Raw genomic sequence first — 20753 nt, forward strand, 5'->3', positions numbered from 1 at the left:
GTGCCAATGAAGCAGTATAGCATGTGTTGTTGTTTTTTCCAAATTGTCTAATAATTTCCTTTCTACACTGATACTGCAGGATTTTGAGAGGAACATTATTCAAGAGATTCTCCAATAGTACAATTTATGCCATGCTCTATATCACAATTTAGTCCATTATTTAACCTCTTAAAGGGAATGTGTCGCTAGAAATTATTATAATTATTTTTTTTCAGTTAAACAATTAGTATTTGAGTGATTACACATTGTTTTAATTTTTTTCACATGTCAGGAAATATTATAAATTAGATTCTAATTTATAACATTTCCATGTGCTGGCCACTAGAGTGAGCAGTTCCCAAAATTGCAGCATGGTCACTGTGGTAAAGCAACCTCATTGATTTATGCTGCAAATTTGGGGTGGACACAGTCTCCTCTAGTGTCCTCACACAATCCCCCCTCCCTTCTTCTGGCTACTGCCAGGAGAAGGAGAGGTTTGAATGTTTTCAAACCTCCTACACTGTGTGCCGCCATTTTCTGAGCGACTGCACAGTGCTAGGAGGATTAGATACAGGGCTCAGCAGACAGTATCACACAAACATACACGAACATAATACACACATCACAGTAAGGCCTTATTTACACGAACGTGTGTGTTTTGCGCACGCAAATAATGCAGCGTTTTGCATGCGCAAAAGGCACTAAACAGCACCGTGTGTCATCACCATATGATGCGCGGCTGCGTGATTTTCGCGCAGCCACCATCATTATGACACTCCGTTTGGATGTTTGTAAACAGAAAAGCACGTGGTGCTTTTCTGTTTTCATTCATCCTTTTCACTGCTGTTGCGCAAATCACGCTGTTCGCACGGAAGTGCTTCCGTGTGACATGCGTGGTTTTCACACACCCATTGACTTCAATGGGTGCGTGATGCGCGAACAGTGCACCAATATAGAACAGGGCGAGAGTTTTTTGCAACGGACTCACGTTGCACAAAATTCACGGACTGTCTTGTCTGCACGGCCCCATAGACTATTATAGGTCCGTACGACACGCGTGAAAATCACGCGCATCGCACGGACGAATAAAACGCTCGTGTAAACAAGCCCTAATACACGAACATAAATTACCTGCTCCTGCCGCCGCCTCCGCTGGTCTACGCTCCTCTTCCTTGCGCCTTCACTTCGTTGAACATATGGCCGGAAGCCGCGGCCGGAAGTCGTCATCTTACTGTCTGACAGCGGTTTCCTGTCCACATGAAAATGGCGCTGGATTTCGCTCTACGAACGTGCTTCGTTTTGATCTGTGTGGGAGCGGCACATGCGCCGTTTCCACACAGACAGCGCACGCTTCTGAGAATGGAACCGCTCCCGTTCGCATTCTCTATGGGGCTGTATGTGCCATATAGCATCTCTGTATGTGTCGTTAATCGACACATATAGAGATGAACAAAAAAATGGCAGCCCCCATAGAGAAGTAAAAGTAAGAACACCGTAAAAAGTAGAACATGAGAACACAAATAAATAACATTTATGTTAATATCATATTAAAAGCAATATAATACCATTTCTGCTTTCTTGATGTGTGTGTGTGTGTATATACAAGGTTAAATGAGCATTGTGTTTACAATGAAGAGGAATGTCTTTCCTAAGCTTTTTGAGGACAAGTTGTAATTTAATAAAAGGGAAAATAAAAACAGTAATTCAAAAAAATCCTAAAAATCCCTATTAATCCTTAATAATCCCAAACCAACTGTGTGTCTAGCCCTAGCCACAATGCAAATCCTTCTAAATAAGCCATTTTATATATGTGTGTGTGTATATATATATATATATATATATATATATATATATATATATATATATATAGTGAAGGAAATAAGTATTTGCTCCCTTGCTGATTTTGTAAGTTTGCCCACTGTCAAAGTCATGAACAGTCTAGAATTTTTAGGCTAGGTTAATTTTACCAGTGAGAGAGAGATTATATTAAAAAAATATAAGAAAATCACATTGTCAAAATTCTATATATTTATTTGCATTGTGCACAGAGAAATAAGTATTTGATCCCCTACCAACCATTAAGAGTTCAGCCTCCTCCAGACCAGTTACACGCTCCAAATCAACTTGGTGCCTGCATTAAAGACAGCTGTCTTACATGGTCACCTGTATAAAAGACTCCTGTCCACAGACTCAATTAATCAGTCTGACTCTAACCTCTACAACATGGGCAAGACCAAAGAGCTTTCTAAGGATGTCAGGGACAAGATCATAGACCTGCACAAGGCTGGAATGGGCTACAAAACATAAGTAAGACGCTGGGTGAGAAGGAGACAACTGTTGGTGCAATAGTAAGAAAATGGAAGACATACAAAATGACTGTCAATCGACATCGATCTGGGGCTCCATGCAAAATCTCACCTCATGGGGTATCCTTGATCCTGAGGAAGGTGAGAGCTCAGCCGAAAACTACACGGGGGGGAACTTGTTAATGATCTCAAGGCAGCTGGGACCACAGTCACCAAGAAAACCATTGGTAACACATTACACCGTAATGGATTAAAATCCTGCAGTGCCCGCAAGGTGCCCCTGCTGAAGAAGGCACATGTACAGGCCCGTCTGAAGTTTGCAAATTAACATCTGGATGATTCTGAGAGTGATTGGGAGAAGGTGCTGTGGTCAGATGAGACTAAAATTGAGCTCTTTGGCATTAACTCAACTCGCCGTGTTTGGAGGAAGAGAAATGCTGCCTATGACCCAAAGAACACCGTCCCCACTGTCAAGCATGGAGGTGGAAACATTATGTTTTGGGGGTGTTTCTCTGCTAAGGGCACAGGACTACTTCACCGCATCAATGGGAGAATGGATGGAGCCATGTACCGTCAAATCTTGAGTGACAACCTCCTTCCCTCCACCAGGACATTAAAAATGGCTCGTGGCTGGGTCTTCCAGCACGACAATGACCCGAAACATACAGCCAAGGCAACAAAGGAGTGGCTCAAAAAGAAGCACATTAAGGTCATGGAGTGGCCTAGCCAGTCTCCAGACCTTAATCCCATCGAAAACTTATGGAGGGAGCTGAAGATCCGAGTTGCCAAGCGACAGCCTCAAAATCTTAATGATTTACAGATGATCTGCAAAGAGGAGTGTGCCAAAATTCCATCTAACGTGTGCAAACCTCTGACTGCTGTGCTTGCCAACAAGGGTTTTGCCACCAAGTATTAAGTCTTGTTTGCCAAAGGGATCAAATACTTATTTCTCTGTGCACAATGCAAATAAATATATATAATTTTGACAATGTGATATTCTGTTTTTTTTTTAAATATAATCTATCTCTCACTGGTAAAATTAACCTAGCCTAAAAATTCTAGACTGTTCATGTCTTTGAAAGTGCACAATTTTCATAATAGATAAATATAGCAAATTCACAATATATAAATATATATTACATAGAAGTGGTGAACAGTGGGTTAACCCCTTCCCGACATTTGCCATATGGGTACGCCATGGAAAGCCATGACTTCCCGCAAATTGCCGTACCCATACGCCAAATGTTTGGCACCGGCTCAGAAGCTGAGCCGGTGCCATCATCGCCGGATCTCACCAAGTGCCTGCTTTGACCTTTTTTCCGCAGTAAAAGATTTACACATCTTTGGTCGCTCATTAGTTTTTAAAAAATGGTTCCATAAACCCATCGATATCGACCTATTTCCCACTGGGGAGGAACAACAAGCATTGGAAGTATTGGAAGACCTTTTAGATGAACATAAGAGCGATGTTGCAGGTAAACCCTCGTCATGTGTTAGAATTAAATCTAAGAATTTTCCTGCCCTTGGTCTTTGTCCTGCGGTGGATTCATTTGTCAAATCAGTGACCCAAGAACTTAGAAATATTCCCAAGAGCGTTAGACATGACAATTTGACTCCACCGCAAAGACTCAGCCTAAAAAAGACGTCGTGTTTAAAGCCGCTGATAAGGGTGGCAACGTAGTAGTATGGCCTTGCCACATGTATGAGGCGGAAGCATACAGGCAGTTGCGTGACAGGCAATGCTATAAAAAACTGACCTTTAACCCCTTATCATCTTTCAGATCAGAATTACATTCCATGCTATCTCAAGCTGTGGAGGCAAACATAATTACCAAAGAATTATTCTCAGCCCTCTTTGTTGATGAACCAACCGTACCTACACTATATCTACTCCCAAAAATTCACAAAAACGAAAAAATCCCCCCTGGAAGGCCTATCATCTCGGGTAGGGGCAGTATGACTGAAGGCATTTGCAGATTTATTGACTTCCATCTTAAAAGTTTGGTGGTCAACTTACCTTCATATGTTCGTGACACCGCTGATCTCTTACAGAAGATCAGCGGTGTCAGTATTGAGGAGGACATGCTTCTCGTCACAATTGATGTGGAGTCCTTGTACACCAGCATAAAGCATCCAGATGGGGTAAGGGCAGCAGAATATTTTCTTTCGATGTCCGACACAGTGAAACCCCTATGTACATTTATCATTGAAATATTGATATATGCTCTGACACATAATTTTTTTCTTTTCAATGGTAATTTCTACCTACAGCTCCAGAGTACGGCAATGGGGGCAGCATGCGCACCGTCGTATGCTGACCTATTTCTGGGGCTGTGGGAGAGGGACCTCTTCTCAGATGACCGGGATGACTCAATGGACCGGGTCCTTTTCTGGGCCCGTTACATTGATGACATCCTGGTCATCTGGAAGGGTACACATGATGAGTTAGACGTATTCATGACTTACCTCAATGCAAATTTGCTAAATTTGAAATTTACCTACAAATATCATTCTAAACAAATAGAATTTCTTGACATCAAACTTTTTGCCGATACACAAGGCTTTCTTCAAAGCGATGTTTTTCGCAAGGAGACATCGATCAATGCACTTTTACACTCTTCTTCCTCTCATCCCCCACAGACTATCCAGGCAGTCCCTATTGGACAATTTTTACGGATTAAGAGAATTTGTTCATCGGACAAATTGTTCGAAGAACAGGCAGAGGATTTAAAAACACGTTTCCTCAACCGTGGATACAGTATGAGGTCCATTAAAAAGGCTTACCACAGGGCAAAATATACCACTAGATACGATCTCCTTTTCCCAAAGAAAAAGACAGAGACACAGACACAGGTACGGTTCATAACGGGCTACCATTCAAGGTGGTCGCAAATGAGGGAGATATTAAAACGTTATTGGCCAATTCTATTAACAGATCCCGCACTGGAGAGATTTATCACCAAATACCCGAGTATTACGGCTAGACGATCTAAAAATCTGAGGGATCATTTGGTGAGGAGCCACTACGAACCCATTAGGACGAAGTATCCCTTTGGGACCAAGGGCCCGAAATGTGGCTGCAATCCCTGTGGACACTGTGTCGCATGCCCCAATATTGAGAAGGTATCCACATTTGTAAACGCTTCAGGTACCAAGACATTTAACATTACTCACTCAATATCTTGCACCACAAAAGCAGTGGTGTATTATGCGACATGCCCCTGTCCTAAAATTTACGTTGGACTTACCTCTAGGGAATTGAAGACCCGGGTAAGGGAACATATGGCAGATATCAGGCGAGCGACAGGAGTGGATAATTTGGATGACCTGAAACCAGTGGCCCGCCATTTTAAGTTACACCATTCGTGCGACTCATCCAAATTGAAGGTGAGAGGGATAGACCATATCATAACGGGCATGAGGGGTGGTGCTGTGAAACAAAAATTGGCACAATGCGAGACCCGTTGGATATGGACCCTCGGGACAATGCACCCATACGGTCTGAATGAATCTTTGAGCTTCGCTCCGTTTCTATAACCATTGACTCCAAGTGGGTCCTGGTTTTTAACCGATTCATATTCGGTAATTTTACATGTGGTTGACTACCCTCTTTTTTTATCCTTTCACATCTAGGATAGGCAACATATAAGTTATAAAGGAGTTAACGAGCGGACCTAGACTGAAAGAATACAAGAAGAAATTAAGAAATTGGACATTTTGTGTATATGTGTGTTTTATTCTTATTCCTTATTATTTAATAAATTTTGCTAATGTATATATATATGGGTCGATATTTATATTTATTCATTATCCCTTTATATGACCCTGGGGGGTTCTGTTTACTATCGCCACTCATTATATATTTGTGTCGTCACATCCATTTACGTCCTTGATTGTTATATATGTTGTATAGACCTGTTCTTAATTTACAATTTTTATATGTGATACTGTTTCAGCAATATTAATGCATGTCTAGTTACGTACATTCATATATATATTCACTCCTCACTGCCTTTCACTCCATTTAACCTATATGTTTTTTATATCGTATATCATCTTCCCCTTGGAACTTCCTGCTCCTTGATGGTCAGGTGACCACACTCCCTTTCTCGTTTTATCACAATTACGTATATCGGTCCCTTAATTTATTTATTTATTCTAGTTTATATCTGGACCGTCTTCCGCCCTCCCCTCTTTTTTTCTTGCACTTTTAATTGTTTCCTGATTATATTTATTATTATCGATTCACTTTGATATCAGTTCCCAAATGCACTTGTCGTTCCCTCATTAAATAAATCTTTTCATATTCTCCGTGTGTGCAGTATTGATATATTCCTGCACATGCTTTTATATCCCTTGTTTAACAAAACACTTTTTTAAATAGATCACACTGTTTCACACATATACATTTATTGAATCTGATCCATGTCCGCATAGTTCTCCACATTTGTCGTATATCAGACACTTGCCTCCTCTCCAATGTGCTGCACTTACGGACACTGGACTCTGCGGTGGGGGAGAGCGCTGGCTTGGGGGGGGGAGTGGTCGACGCACCCTTCCGTCCGCTGTCTATGGCCAGGGTAGCATGTGGGAGGCGTTGTCAGTCATCGCCGCCCCACATCCTCCCTGATGACGCGGCCACCGGAAGTGGGGCGGCTTCCATCTTTGTACCCCCATCTGGCGCCGCTATCCTCCTTCCGCTCCGTCCGATGTGTTCCGTGATTGGCAGCACATGTGTGAGAGGGTGTATATGTGGGGGTCCCGCCAGGATGTAGCCACCCCCAGACGAAGGCATTTGCCGAAACGCGCGTCGGGTGTGGGCGTCTCCTGTGTGCCACCATGACCTTGGGTAGGTAATCATTGTTTTTGACACGCATCTGCCATGCTTCATCTGGCAGTTCACCACTTACCAGCCTCTAAGCACAGTAATCATTGACCTTTTCCTTGTGCACATAATATAACACTGTATAGTAACTATTATATCTTCAGCACTTTTTTACCTTCAGTAATTACTGTGATAGACTCTGCAGACCGCTTGGTAGTTACTTTTTGAGAGGTTCTGGTATATACGTGTTTATATAATCCTACTTCAGCAATTAACGTATGTTTATGACAACTAACGTAACAATCATGGTTCAGCAATGGGTGATGCCTTTTTTCATTGTGACTCATCTTTTTTACTCTGTTATGTCTAATATGTAATAAAGTTTATATTTTTATATCTCGAATATTGTTGTGCTCATTTCCTCTTTCTCGGGTATTTCTATAGTTACATTTTGATCAACGCACCAAGGTTACTTGGTCATTACCACGGATTGTTTCTCATTAGTATAATTCACCTATATAGATACATTACGTTTAACAGTCTGAATATCAGATATTGTACTATTACTAATGAGTTAAATCCCTCCGCGGGTATTATCTTTGGTTTTCATGGCGGGGACTGAAATTAGCTTAGATCCCCGCCATTAACCCCTTAAGTGCAGCGCTCAAACGCGAGTGCTGCACTTAAGGTGTTTGCGGCTCATCGGAACACCAGCAATGAAATTGCCGGGGTTCCGGTGGCTGCAATGGCGACCGGAGGCCTAATACTGGCCTCCCAGTCTGCCTAGCCCCGTAGCTGCCGGCAAGATGGCGCCGGCTCAGGAGCTGATCCGGCATCATCAGCGGTGGAAGTCAGCTGTATGTTACAGCTGACATCCACCTGTAATGGCAGGAACCGGAGCTAGCTCCGATCCCTGCCATTAACCCCTTCGATGCAGCAATCGAAAGCGATTACGGCATCTTAGCGGCTTCTAGCAGATCGCCAGCCCTGACAGGCAATTAGGACTGGCGACTGCTGCTATGGCAACAGGAGACACAATGGCCTCCTGCTCTGCCATTACGGAAGCCGATTAGGCCCCGCCGGGAGGTGAAGCCTAATTGGCTTGCTGTCAGTGAATAACTGACAGATCTAATACATTGCACTACGTAGGTAGTGCAATGTATTAGAAAAAAAACATCAGACAGTCGGACCTTCAAGTCCCCTAGTGGGACTTGAAAAAAAAGTGTAAAAAAAGTGAAAAAAATTAAAGTTTGAAAACAATATGTTTCAAGTAATAAAATAAAACACAATCCCCCTTTTTCAATGATCAAGTCCTTTATTATTGAAAAAAATAATAAACCATACGTATTTGGTATCGCCGCGACCGTAACGACCTGAGGTATCAAAATATAATATTATTTATTACACGCGGTGAACAGCATAAAAAAAAACTTAACTTTGCCTTACAACTTTGGGCACTTTGCCCTACAAATATTGGAATAAAAAGTGATCAAAAAGTCGCACGTATCCAAAAATGATACCTATAAAAACTATAGCTCGTCTCGCAAAAAACAAACCCTCATACAGCTCTGTCGACAAAAAAGTTAAAAAGTTATGGTTCTCAGAACTTGGCGACAGAAAAAAGACGACATTCTTTTTACAAAAGTAGTTTTATTGTGCAAAAAGTTGTAAAACATAAAAAAGTTCTATAAATTAGGTATCACCGGAATCGTACTCACCCGCAGAATAAAGTTAACATGTATTTTATAATGCATGATGAACGCTGTATAAAAAAAAAATTAAAAAAAACTATGCCAGAATTGCGGTTTTTTGTTAACCTGGCCTCCCAAAAAATAGGATAAAAGGTGAACAAAAAGTCACATGTACCCCAAAATGGTACGAATAATAACTACAGCTTGTCCCGCAAAGAAAAGCCCTCATACCACTACGTCTATGAACAAAAAATTAAATTAGTTATGGCCCCAATAAGTCAGGAACTAGCTATACCATCATGTACATGTGTGATTTAGGGTCTAATTTGGACCTTCTTCTTCATGCACTTTTTACCTATTTCTACTGTATTTATGCTTATAAATACTGTATATTAACCCTTTCTTTTTTGTATTTTTTTTAGATACACATTTTGATAAGCAATTTGATGGCTGTTGGAAAGCAGAGGCCCATCTTTTCTAGGTCGTAACGTGCCAAGTAAAAATAGATGTCCATTGACTTCAACTTTGTTCCAAAATATAGAAATGTAGTGTGGAATGGCTATAAAGTATATAATAGAGCTCCCCTTTATCAAAAATTTTCTATATGCATGTCAAATGTAAATTTAGCTCCTCCCTATCAAATTAATTGTTTATATTAGCAGTATTTTATGTACGTCTATCCCTTGCGGTCATGGGTGTGGGTTTATTAGAAATCCCAAGTGGTGATATTATTCCCAGTAATTTTGAAAGTCCAATAAAAGTGGATTGTGAGTGTAGCTGCAGTTTGATAATATATGAGGCTATTTAGTCTACATATGTGTTATTTATGGTTGGGGTCAGTGGCGTAACTACCGCCGTAGCAGCCGTAGCGGCTGCTATGGGGCCTGCGGCATGAGGGGGCCCGTGTCGCCCGCCGGCACGGGCCTCCACCATGGCCGGAGGCTCCGCTAGCAGCCGCTATGGCTGCTACAGCGGGACGCCACTGAGCACTACGGCAGAGCGGGGAGATACCTGCCATTAAACAAAAGACATGTATCCCCTATCCACAGGATAGGGGATACATGTGTGATCGCTGGCACTGATAAGGAGAACGGGGGACCGAAAGTCCCCTGAAGTTCTCCATAACAAACCTCGGACTTCCGGGGTCTGTGTCGGCAGCTCTGTAGAAATGAATGGAGCGCCGGTCGCGCTTGTGCGCATGCGTGACCAGCGCTCCTTTCATTTTTATTGAGCTGCGCAGACGCCGGAAGTCAGAGGTTAGTCATGGAGAACTTCAGGGGACCTTCAGTCCCCCGTTCTCCCTATCGCTGCCAGCGATCACACATGTATCCCCTATCCTGTGGATAGGGGATACATGGCGTTACCTACAGGGGGGGACGACTCTTCATTGCGTTACCTACAGGGGACGACGACTCTGCATGGCGTTACCTACAGGGGGGGACTCTGCATGGTGTTACCTACATGGGGGGGACTCTGCATGGCGTTACCTACAGGGGGGGACTCTGCATGGCGTTACCTACAAGGGGGGGGACTCTGCATGGCGTTACCTACAGGGGGGTACTCTGCATGGCGTTACCTACAGGGGGGGACTCTGCATGGTGTTACCTACATGGGGGGGGACTCTGCATGGTGTTACCTACAGGGGGGGACTCTGCATGGCGTTACCTACAAGGGGGGGGACTCTGCATGGCGTTACCTACAGGGGGGTACTCTGCATGGCGTTACCTACAGGGGGGACTGCATGGCGTTACCTACAGGGGGGGGACTCTGCATGGCGTTACCTACAGGGGGGGGACTCTGCATACCTACATGGGGGGGACTCTGCATGGCGTTACCTACAGGGGGGGGAATCTGCATGGCGTTACCTACAGGGGGGGACTCTGCATGGCGTTACCTACAGGGGGGACTCTGCATGGCGTTACCTACAGGGGGGCTCTGCATGGCGTTACCTACAAGGGGGGGGACTCTGCATGGCGTTACCTACAGGGGGGTACTCTGCATGGCGTTACCTACAGGGGGGACTGCATGGCGTTACCTACAGGGGGGGACTCTGCATGGCGTTACCTACAGGGGGGGGACTCTGCATACCTACATGGGGGGACTCTGCATGGCGTTACCTACAGGGGGGGGACTCTGCATGGCGTTACCTACAGGGGGGGACTCTGCATGGCGTTACCTACAGGGGGGGGACTCTGCATGGCGTTACCTACAGGGGGGGGACTCTGCATGGCGTTACCTACAGGGGGGGACTCTGCATGGCGTTACCTACAGGGGGGGACTCTGCATGGCGTTACCTACAGGGGGGGACTCTGCATGGCGTTACCTACAGGGGGGGGACTCTGCATGGCGTTACCTACAGGGGGGGACTCTGCATGGCGTTACCTACAGGGGGGGGATTCTGCATGCCGTTACCTACAGGGGGGGGACTCTGCATAGCGTTACCTACAGGGGGGGACTCTGTATGGCGTTACCTACAGGGGGGGACTCTGTATGGCGTTACCTACATGGGGGGACTCTGTATGGCGTTACCTACAGGGGGGGACTCTTTATGGCGTTACCTACAGGGGGGGACTCTGTATGGCGTTACCTACATGGGGGGGACTCTGTATAGCGTTACCTACAGGGGGGGAACGCTGTATGGCGTTACCTACAGGGGGGGACTCTGCATGGTGTTACCTACAGGGGGGGACTGCATGGCGTTACCTACAGGGGGGGGACTCTGCATGGCGTTACCTACAGGGGGGGACTCTGCATGGCGTTACCTACAGGGGGGGACTCTGCATGGCGTTACCTACAGGGGGGGACACTGCATGGCGTTACCTACAGGGGGGGACACTGCATGCCGTTACCTACAGGGGGGGACTCTGCATGGCGTTACCTACAGGGGGGACACTGCATGGCGTTACCTACAGGGGGGGACTCTGCATGGCGTTACCTACAGGGGGGGTCTCTGCATGGCGTTACCTACAGGGGGGGGGACTCTGCATGGCATTACCTACAGGGGGGGACTCTGCATGGCGTTCTCTACAGAGGGGGCTGTATGGCGTTCTCTACAGAGGGGGCTGCATGGCGTTACCTACAGGGGGGGACTCTGCATGGCGTTACCTACAGGGGGGGACACTGCATGGCGTTACCTACAGGGGGGGACACTGCATGCCGTTACCTACAGGGGGGGACTCTGCATGGCGTTACCTACAGGGGGGACACTGCATGGCGTTACCTACAGGGGGGGACTCTGCATGGCGTTACCTACAGGGGGGGACTCTGTATGGCGTTACCTACATGGGGGGACTCTGTATGGCGTTACCTACAGGGGGGGACTCTTTATGGCGTTACCTACAGGGGGGGGACTCTGTATGGCGTTACCTACATGGGGGGGACTCTGTATAGCGTTACCTACAGGGGGGGAACGCTGTATGGCGTTACCTACAGGGGGGGACTCTGCATGGCGTTACCTACAGGGGGGGACTGCATGGCGTTACCTACAGGGGGGGGACTCTGCATGGCGTTACCTACAGGGGGGGACTCTGCATGGCGTTACGTACAGGGGGGGACACTGCATGGCGTTACCTACAGGGGGGGACACTGCATGCCGTTACCTACAGGGGGGGACTCTGCATGGCGTTACCTACAGGGGGGACACTGCATGGCGTTACCTACAGGGGGGGACTCTGCATGGCGTTACCTACAGGGGGGGTCTCTGCATGGCGTTACCTACAGGGGGGGGACTCTGCATGGCATTACCTACAGGGGGGGACTCTGCATGGCGTTCTCTACAGAGGGGGCTGTATGGCGTTCTCTACAGAGGGGGCTGTATGGCGTTATCTACAGGGGGGCTGTATGGCGTTATCTACAGGGGGGGGGGCTGTAAAAAAGGCACTATCTACAAAAGGGGGGTTGTGTGACACCCATTTTAAACCCATGCTATTTGCAGCATCTATTTTGATGCAGCACTTCTCATGGATTCATTTTTTTGCAGCTTTTTCGTTATCTCAAAATTTTTCTAATTCAAATATTACATTTATATCAGCGCCGTAGTTCGCGCATGCGCAGAACGGCTGGAATGCAAGTGCCGTGTGTGCGCATGCGCAATAGTGATCTTTTTGCCATATGCGTTCCATTGGACCCAACTTCCGGTTTGAACGCCATCTTTGGGCATGTGCAGTAGATGCTTGCGGACTTTGGATGGGTTTGGTACTGGTACTGTATACATTTCTGTAAAAACTATACTTATATATATCAATTTAGATTGGCCTCTGTCCTTTTCCGAATCAGCCAAATTGCCAATTAAGCCACTGTTCACCACTTCTATGTAATATATATTTATATATTGTGAATTTGGTATATTTATCTATTATGAAAATTGTGCACTTTAAATAATTGTCTTTTGACATGGGATGGAATTCATATTTCTATACCTGTTTTTTGCAAATTGTACATTAACTGGATTTCTGTTAATTGGTCTATGTACTTGCTATTTATACTTGACACTGTGTGTAGTATGTAGTAGCTTGAGAAAGGTCCTGTGACGAACCAAAACGTTGCTCAGTTGAGGTGAATAAATCCACCCTGTTTCGTCTACTCTGAAGTCCTGGTGCCGTTATTCTGTTCTATGGTTGTTATATATATATATATATATATATATATATATATAAATAAAAACACAACACAAAATTTTGAACAGCACGATGCAGCGAAGTGAAACGAAACGCATATACAGGTCGGGGGCGTAGCTGGAGGTTTAGCACAAAGAGGTCCCCACCTAATGGGCCCCCAACACATGTTTATAACTGCAGAGGCGTATCCAGCAGGGTCAGGCTTACGTAAACAGCATAGTTTTCTGTGCAACTTTGTTTCTGTAAACTTCGTTGGAAGTTAATACCTTTTACGGAACTAGCGTTGCATAGCGAGCTACGCTGTTTCCGTACCTTCTATGATTTTTATGTAACTTCCAATAACGGTATAGTGCCTCCCCACACAGTATAATGCCTCTATAGCGCCTCTCCATACAGTATAATGCACCCTCAGCGGCCCACGCACAGAATAATGCCCTTAAAGTGCCAGCTACACACAAAGTATAATGCCCCTATAGTGCCCCCCACACAATATAATGCACTGATAGTGCCTCCCCACACAGTATAATGCCCCCATAGCTGCCCAACTCACACAGTATAATTCCCCTGTAGTGCCTCCTTACATAGTATAATGCCCCACAGCTGCCGCCGCACAGTATAATGCCCTTATAGCTGCCCCAAACAGTATAATGCCCCCATAGTGCCCCCTCACAGTATAATGCTACCATAGTGCCCCCCACACAGTATAATGCCCCTATAGTGGCCCAACACAGTATAATGCCCCCATAGCTGCCCACAACACAGTATAATGCCCCATAGCTGCCCACAACACCGTATAATGCCATCATAGCTACCTCCACCCAGTATAAAGCCCCCACAACCAGTATAATGGCCCTCCAGTCATCATAATGCCCCCACAGTGACTAAAAAATAAATAAAAATAGCTAAACCCGTTTTTACAACAAATGGAGGAAATCCCTCTGCTCCTTTGGTCTGTGCTCTGTGTGGCTCGGCGCAAAGAGGCGCGATGACATTACTGCATTCCACCTTTCTCTGCCGTGCCACATACGGTCGGCTTTACACAGTGTATCCTGGTTCAGGGAGATGATGGCTCCCTGCTCCAGCATTGGATTCAACTGTATCTATGTCCTGAGGATGCAGATACAGTTCAAACCAAAACATGCAACCGCTAGGAGACGTCCCAGCCTACCCCTGGGTCCCACAATCTTAGTGGGCCCGGGGCCACCGCCCCTTGCCCCCCTGCTAACTAGGACTCTGATACAGGTGCAAGAACGCCTGTGACTGCAAAGCTATACAGCACACAAAAAATGGTGACTGCACACTGCGAACACTAATGCCATCTAAGCCACTAAATATAAATAAATATACATTACTGCTAAATCTACTTACAATAGTGAGGTTCTTAGTGCACATTTTGATCAAATTGTGTGAGCCCATCTGCCACGAAAAGGCAACCTCTGAGGTGGGAACCTACGTTGCAGATATACCCAGAACTGGGACTAAGCCTAGATATATGTCTTTTGGTCCCTGAACTTATGATCGCTGTGACAACCAATCACAGCGATCACATACATTTCAATGCAAAATATAGTGTGTACGCAATCGTGTGCACATAGCCCTGTGCCCACGCTGGGCACTGGGCAGAGTATCAGGGACCAATCTGATGGTCCCTGAACATGTGATCGCTGTGAAAGCATGTGATCAAAATCACAGCGATCACATTTGTTTTATTTTTACATTTCTGGCAGCAAAGCTCCTGCCTCTTTTCTTCTCCTCACACATTGTTTCAGTTTGAGGAGAAGAGACTCTAGAGAATTGCTGCCAGAAGAATACTGTGAAAAAAAAGTGTTACACTGTAAAACATTCTCTGTATAGATAGATTGTATAGATAGATAGAAATCTATCTTTTTTTTCTATCTGTCTACCTTTCTATCTTTTATTATATTAGAATAGGCAGGTAGGGAATATATAATTATATATATATATATATATATATATATATATATATATATATATATAGCCACATATAGCAGTTTATTTTTTTGTTAGTAGTAGTGCTGATATATATATATATATATATATATATATATATATATACGAGTTAGTTTGTGTTTTTTATAAAAAAAAAAAAAATAAATTGTTTATTTAGTTAGTGTTAGTGACATTATGGCGAGGACGTTTTTTAGTGCTGAGAAGGCATACACCATGCTGTGGTCAGAGTCTGAGACCGCATCAGAGATGGCGTCAGCGAGAGAACCTGTTGTAGACAGTGACGAAGATAGCATCACTTCAGGTTCATCTTCAGGGGACGTTATTCCTGACGCAGTTTACTGCCACTCCTGGCATGACGGTGGACAATACAAATTTTATCCAAATGGATTATTTCCATTTATTTATAACTGACGACCTCCTAAATATCATTGTCCACTAAACTAATTTATATGCCGCTCAGTATAAAAGCCAAAAACCTTCATCCACCCAAGCCAGAGATTGGACGCCCACCAATTTGCAGGAATTAAAAAAAAATTGGGGCTCGCCCTAAATATGGGTATTGTCAAAAAGCCCTCCATTAGGACTTACTGGTCAACAAGACCCGCCCAAGCCACCCCAGTTTATTCTGCAGTAATGCGCAGGTCTCGTTATGAGACAATAATGAGGTTCCTCCACTTCAATGACAACGCACAGGCCCCCCCAAGTACCGATGCAAACCGTGATCTGTTGTTCAAAATAAGACCACTGATAAGTTCCCTCAATAATTTATTTCTGCAGCTTTACACCCCTGAGCAGAATGTAAGCGTGGACGAATCCCTCCTCAACTTTCATGGAAGACTTAGCTTTCGCCAATATCTACCTTCCAAAAGAAAATTATTGAAGGCCTCATTTTTGACGTTCAGGACACCCGAGAATGCCCCCAGTCTGAGGATGTCATGCGACTGACTGAAAGACATTTCATCACTCGCATTCCCCCAACATCAACTAGAAGTAACCTGCAGAAAAAGTCCCGCGTCTGCAGAAAAGACGGGCACCGCAAAGATTCCCGATATTTCTGTCCATCATGTCCCTCGCAACCAGGCCTGTGCATTGACCCATGTTTTTAAAAAATACCACACTGTTCTGAATTATTAGATTTTAGTTAATTAGTTGAAAATATATTTGCCCTACATGACATTTTTATTTTCCCCCTGATTTTACTCCAAGGGGAGGGAATGGGTGAGGGGTGGATGTCATGTTTGCATATTTTCTAAAGTTCATCTGCTGGAGAACTACATTTGCATAAACCTGCAATTTCTTATTTTAGGAAACCCCAAAAAATAAATTCCCATTATACCCCAAGATGAATATTTTGGGATTTCTGCTTCAAGAGCAGATATTTTGGAAGTGTTATAGAAACTCTGTTGAGTTTTGTAAAACCAGCTTTGAAAAAAAGCGATTTGTGAAATAAGCTTCTTCTATCGTCCGCCCTCCTACTTCTCTATGTGATATTAAGGCCCACATATTTGGTATCCCCATGCACAGGAGAAGTGGTAGAATGTGAAAGGAGATTAATTTTGTCCGTGGTCTATACTGTGTGTGAAAAATGCTGGCATAAACTGACACATTTGCTAAAAAAAAATGCACATTTTATTTTGTTCCATCTTATTCAAGAAACTTTCAGAAGAAAACTGGACTTTCTAAAAATATGATAAACCCCTTGAAGAAAACCTTGTGGGGTCTACTTGTGTGAATGAAGTCATTTATGGGGGTGTTTCTAATGTTTCAGCAGCATTAGGCCCTCCAAAAAACTGTATGCTGCTATAACATCAAATGCAGAATTCCTGGACCGAAAAGGCCAAAAAGCCTCCTTTTATGCCCAGCACTGGCACATGCCCGCACTGGGAATAAGGCACACATATTTGGTATCCCCATGCACGGGAGAAGTGGAAGAATGTGAAAGGAGATTAATTTTGTCCGTGGTCTATACTGTGTGTGAAAAATGCTATCATAAACTGACGCAATTGCTAAATTCTTGCATTTTTTTCCAATTTTGCCCACTTTAGAGAAAAAAATTAAAATGATGTATACTGACAAATGCCAATAAAACAAAGCCCTATCTGTCCTTTAAAAAGAGTGTAAAATTCAAAGATGAACTTTATTCACCTGCAGAGTTAGGCCTCGTTTACACGAGCGTGTTATTCGTCCGTGCGACGCGTGTGATTTTCACGCGTGTCGTCGGACCTATAATAGTCTATGGGGCCGTGCAGACAGTCCGTGATTTTTGTGCAACGTGAGTCCGTTGCAAAAAACTCACGACCTGTTCTATATTTGTGCGCTGTTCGCGGATCACGCACCCATTGAAGTCAATGGGTGCGTGAAAACCACACATGTCACACGGAAGCACTTCCGTGCGAACAGTGTGATTCGCGCAACAGCACTGAAAATGATGAATGAAAACAGAAAAGCACCACATGCTTCCAAACGGAGTGTCATAATGATGCCGGCTGCGCGAAAAGCACGCAGCCGCGCATCATATGCTGAGACCACACGGAGCTGTTAAGTGCCTTTTGCACACGCAAAACGCCACGTTTTTTGCGTGCGCAAAACGCACACGCTCGTGTAAACGAGGCCTTATAGTCATCTGAAGAAGCGCATAGCAAAATTGTGACATTTGCTCTGGTTATTTAGCTGTAAAACAGCCTAGTCCTTAACTGGTTAAATGGGATATCCCACGGAAAATATTACTTATCAACGGAAAAAACTTGTGAAAATAAAAAATTTTGCAATATAAAGCTATTTTGGTGTGTCTAGAGATTGCTTACATTGGTGTCAGTAGCATTGGTGTCAGTAGCATTGGTGTCACCCCTAAAAAAAATTCTGAAAGTCGATTTCTATGTCCACCTATTGCATCGAGCAGTGGTAGATACACATGGACTGTTCATCTGGTTTGTGAAGCTGCAGCTTAATGCATTGATCCATTGTTGCGATATCCCCATGTATGGTCATTTACATATTTAATCTCTGTACTTGTCACAGGGAAAGTGTGGAGCATGCTGAGTAAGTCTAGGGAGGGAAATACTAGAAAACCGAGTCACAGTTTTAGGATTTGTACCTGGAAACTCCTGTGGCCTAGGAATCGGCACTTTTCGTTGAACCACTGGTGTTTTTGGACAGCTCCTGTATTTAGCATCTAGTTTCTCTTTAATTCCTGCCTCTCTGGATTCCTTGCCTTGATTGTGTAATTGGTCTCACCATTGTAGCTCTTATATAGGCCTGGATTTTGCAGTACCTCATTGCAAGACATGGAGAGTCCTGCTTGTGGTCTGGTACCGCTCGACCGAACATTACAAAATATTGCTGGTTTTCTGTGTACCGAAATTGGACTGTTTCCTTGGGATGAATGTCTAAAGTTATTTTTTTCCACCAATACCATTGATGGCCTATCGTTAGATATCTTGTGAATGTCTATTCGATACAATCATCCAATCAATAATCTAAGAGGACTTTTTTTTCCAGCCCCCAACCAGAAGTTGAGCAAAGAGCTGCTACAACTTCTCCTTATAAGTGAAAGTGACCTAGTTACACTTTTAGGTAATAGTGGAGGTTGAGTGATCCTAGATATCCCATTAATGTCTTTGGGGTAATCCCATTATAAGGAAGATAAATTTTACTGTATATTAGATGCTGCAGCGGAGGTCATTGGTAATGGCTTATAAAGGGGCTAAACCTTGATATGTATAGCTTGTTAGCTCCTTTTTAGTGCATGACAAAAGTACAATTTAGCTTGATAACAGGTTCCTTTGATTAATTAAATAGAAATCCATTCTCAATAATAAATAAAGAAAATTTATGGCTAAAGTTATACTTTACTTCTACTTCTAACTAATCTTCTCATTTGTTTACAAAGAATAAACAAAATTCAAAGCCATTTGCTTTTAAATCATCATAAACACATTGTAGTGTTTCTTTGAGAGTTTAGTAAAAGTGCTTGTCTGCCTTCTTGCTTCATTTTCAATCACTGCTGTAAAACTATTGGAAAGAGGTCTGCATAGGAATTGAAGAACTTGGCATGACCTATCTTTTAAATGCAGTTATAGGGCTTTTTGGTTCCTTTAAGTCATAATCAAAGAGCTGTGCCAACACAAATGTCTGGGCCCCATCCAGTAAAACATTTACAATCACACATTTATTTTGCTAAACGTTGAATGGGACATCCATCCATGTAGTGCCAATGAGATTAGAGAGCAGATTCATTAACAATCATTCTATACAGAAATTAAATTGGCTTATACATACATTATGGAATTATTTAACATAGAAAGAAGAGCCTTAAGGGCAATGTAAACCTTTGAACAATATTTTAAAAAAAAACAAAAAAAACAACAATGTATAATGGTGTTTTAAGTAACTTTTCAAGTGTTTTTTTTTTACTTTTTGAGATACAGCTTCTATGTATCCGGGATACATAGAAGCTGTATCTTCCACTCAAACCCGAATCTGACACGTCAGCAGGACTGATGCTTAAAAAAAATGTTGCTTAAGACACAAAATAAAAAAGTGTTCAAAGTTTTACATAGCCATCACCCGTCAAGTTCCCCACGGCAGGATCTGGAAACGGGGACACTTTGGAAAATGTAAGTATATTACAAATGTATTTACATTTATAAATTACAAGCATTAACACAAAGTCATTAAATCTCGGACAACCCCTTTAAGGACCTGCATTTAACACCTGCAGATAAGGTGGGATCTGCATGAGTTACTTGTTGCTACTGATATACATTTCTCATCTGCCTCCATTCATTGTGTCGGCTTCTAGTCTTAAAGGAAATGTATCATCATTTTTTTCTTTACTAACTAAAACAAGATGCTGAAACATTATTTTTTAGTAATCTGTTTTTATTTTCTGATTGTATCTTTTTATATTCTATTTTCTGTGCATGATTATGGGGGCAGTCATCTTGCCTGAGCTGCTGTTAACATAATTTACAGATATGCTTTACAGCAGCCACATGGACCATAGGAACCTGGAGATGTCTGCAGACTTTTATGGGAGAGATTTCTAGGCATGCTCTGTGCAGAGGTCACTGTGCAGAAAGGGATAGGAGGGGAGCTGTGTCCATCACCTATTGTCAATGGTCTTATCCTGTGTTATCTGCCTCCAGCTTTATAACAGAGGTGTTACCTTTCATTGTAATGCTGCCTCTGATGATAATCAGCCGACTGCTGAAAAGTGATCTCTACAGAACAGGAAATGTCAGGCTGTTGTGAAGCTCAGTGGCCAGAGTAAAAACTGCAGGATTTCAGTTTTTTTTTAATATGGATAATGACATGGAGAATTAAAAAAAAAGAAAAAATTACCAAATATTCTTAAAAAATGTTT

The 20753-nt window shown here is 43.5% G+C and overlaps 1 protein-coding gene across 2 annotated transcripts in view; it reads right to left on the reverse strand.

Annotated features, from left to right (window-relative positions):
• The window catches only part of SMOC2 (SPARC related modular calcium binding 2), a 326181-nt gene that overhangs the window by 132714 nt on the left and 172714 nt on the right, over positions 1-20753 (reverse strand). The window lies entirely within an intron of this gene.

The sequence above is a fragment of the Rhinoderma darwinii genome, chromosome 4, assembly GCF_050947455.1.
Source record: "Rhinoderma darwinii isolate aRhiDar2 chromosome 4, aRhiDar2.hap1, whole genome shotgun sequence".
NCBI classification, from domain to species: Eukaryota; Metazoa; Chordata; class Amphibia; order Anura; family Rhinodermatidae; genus Rhinoderma; species Rhinoderma darwinii.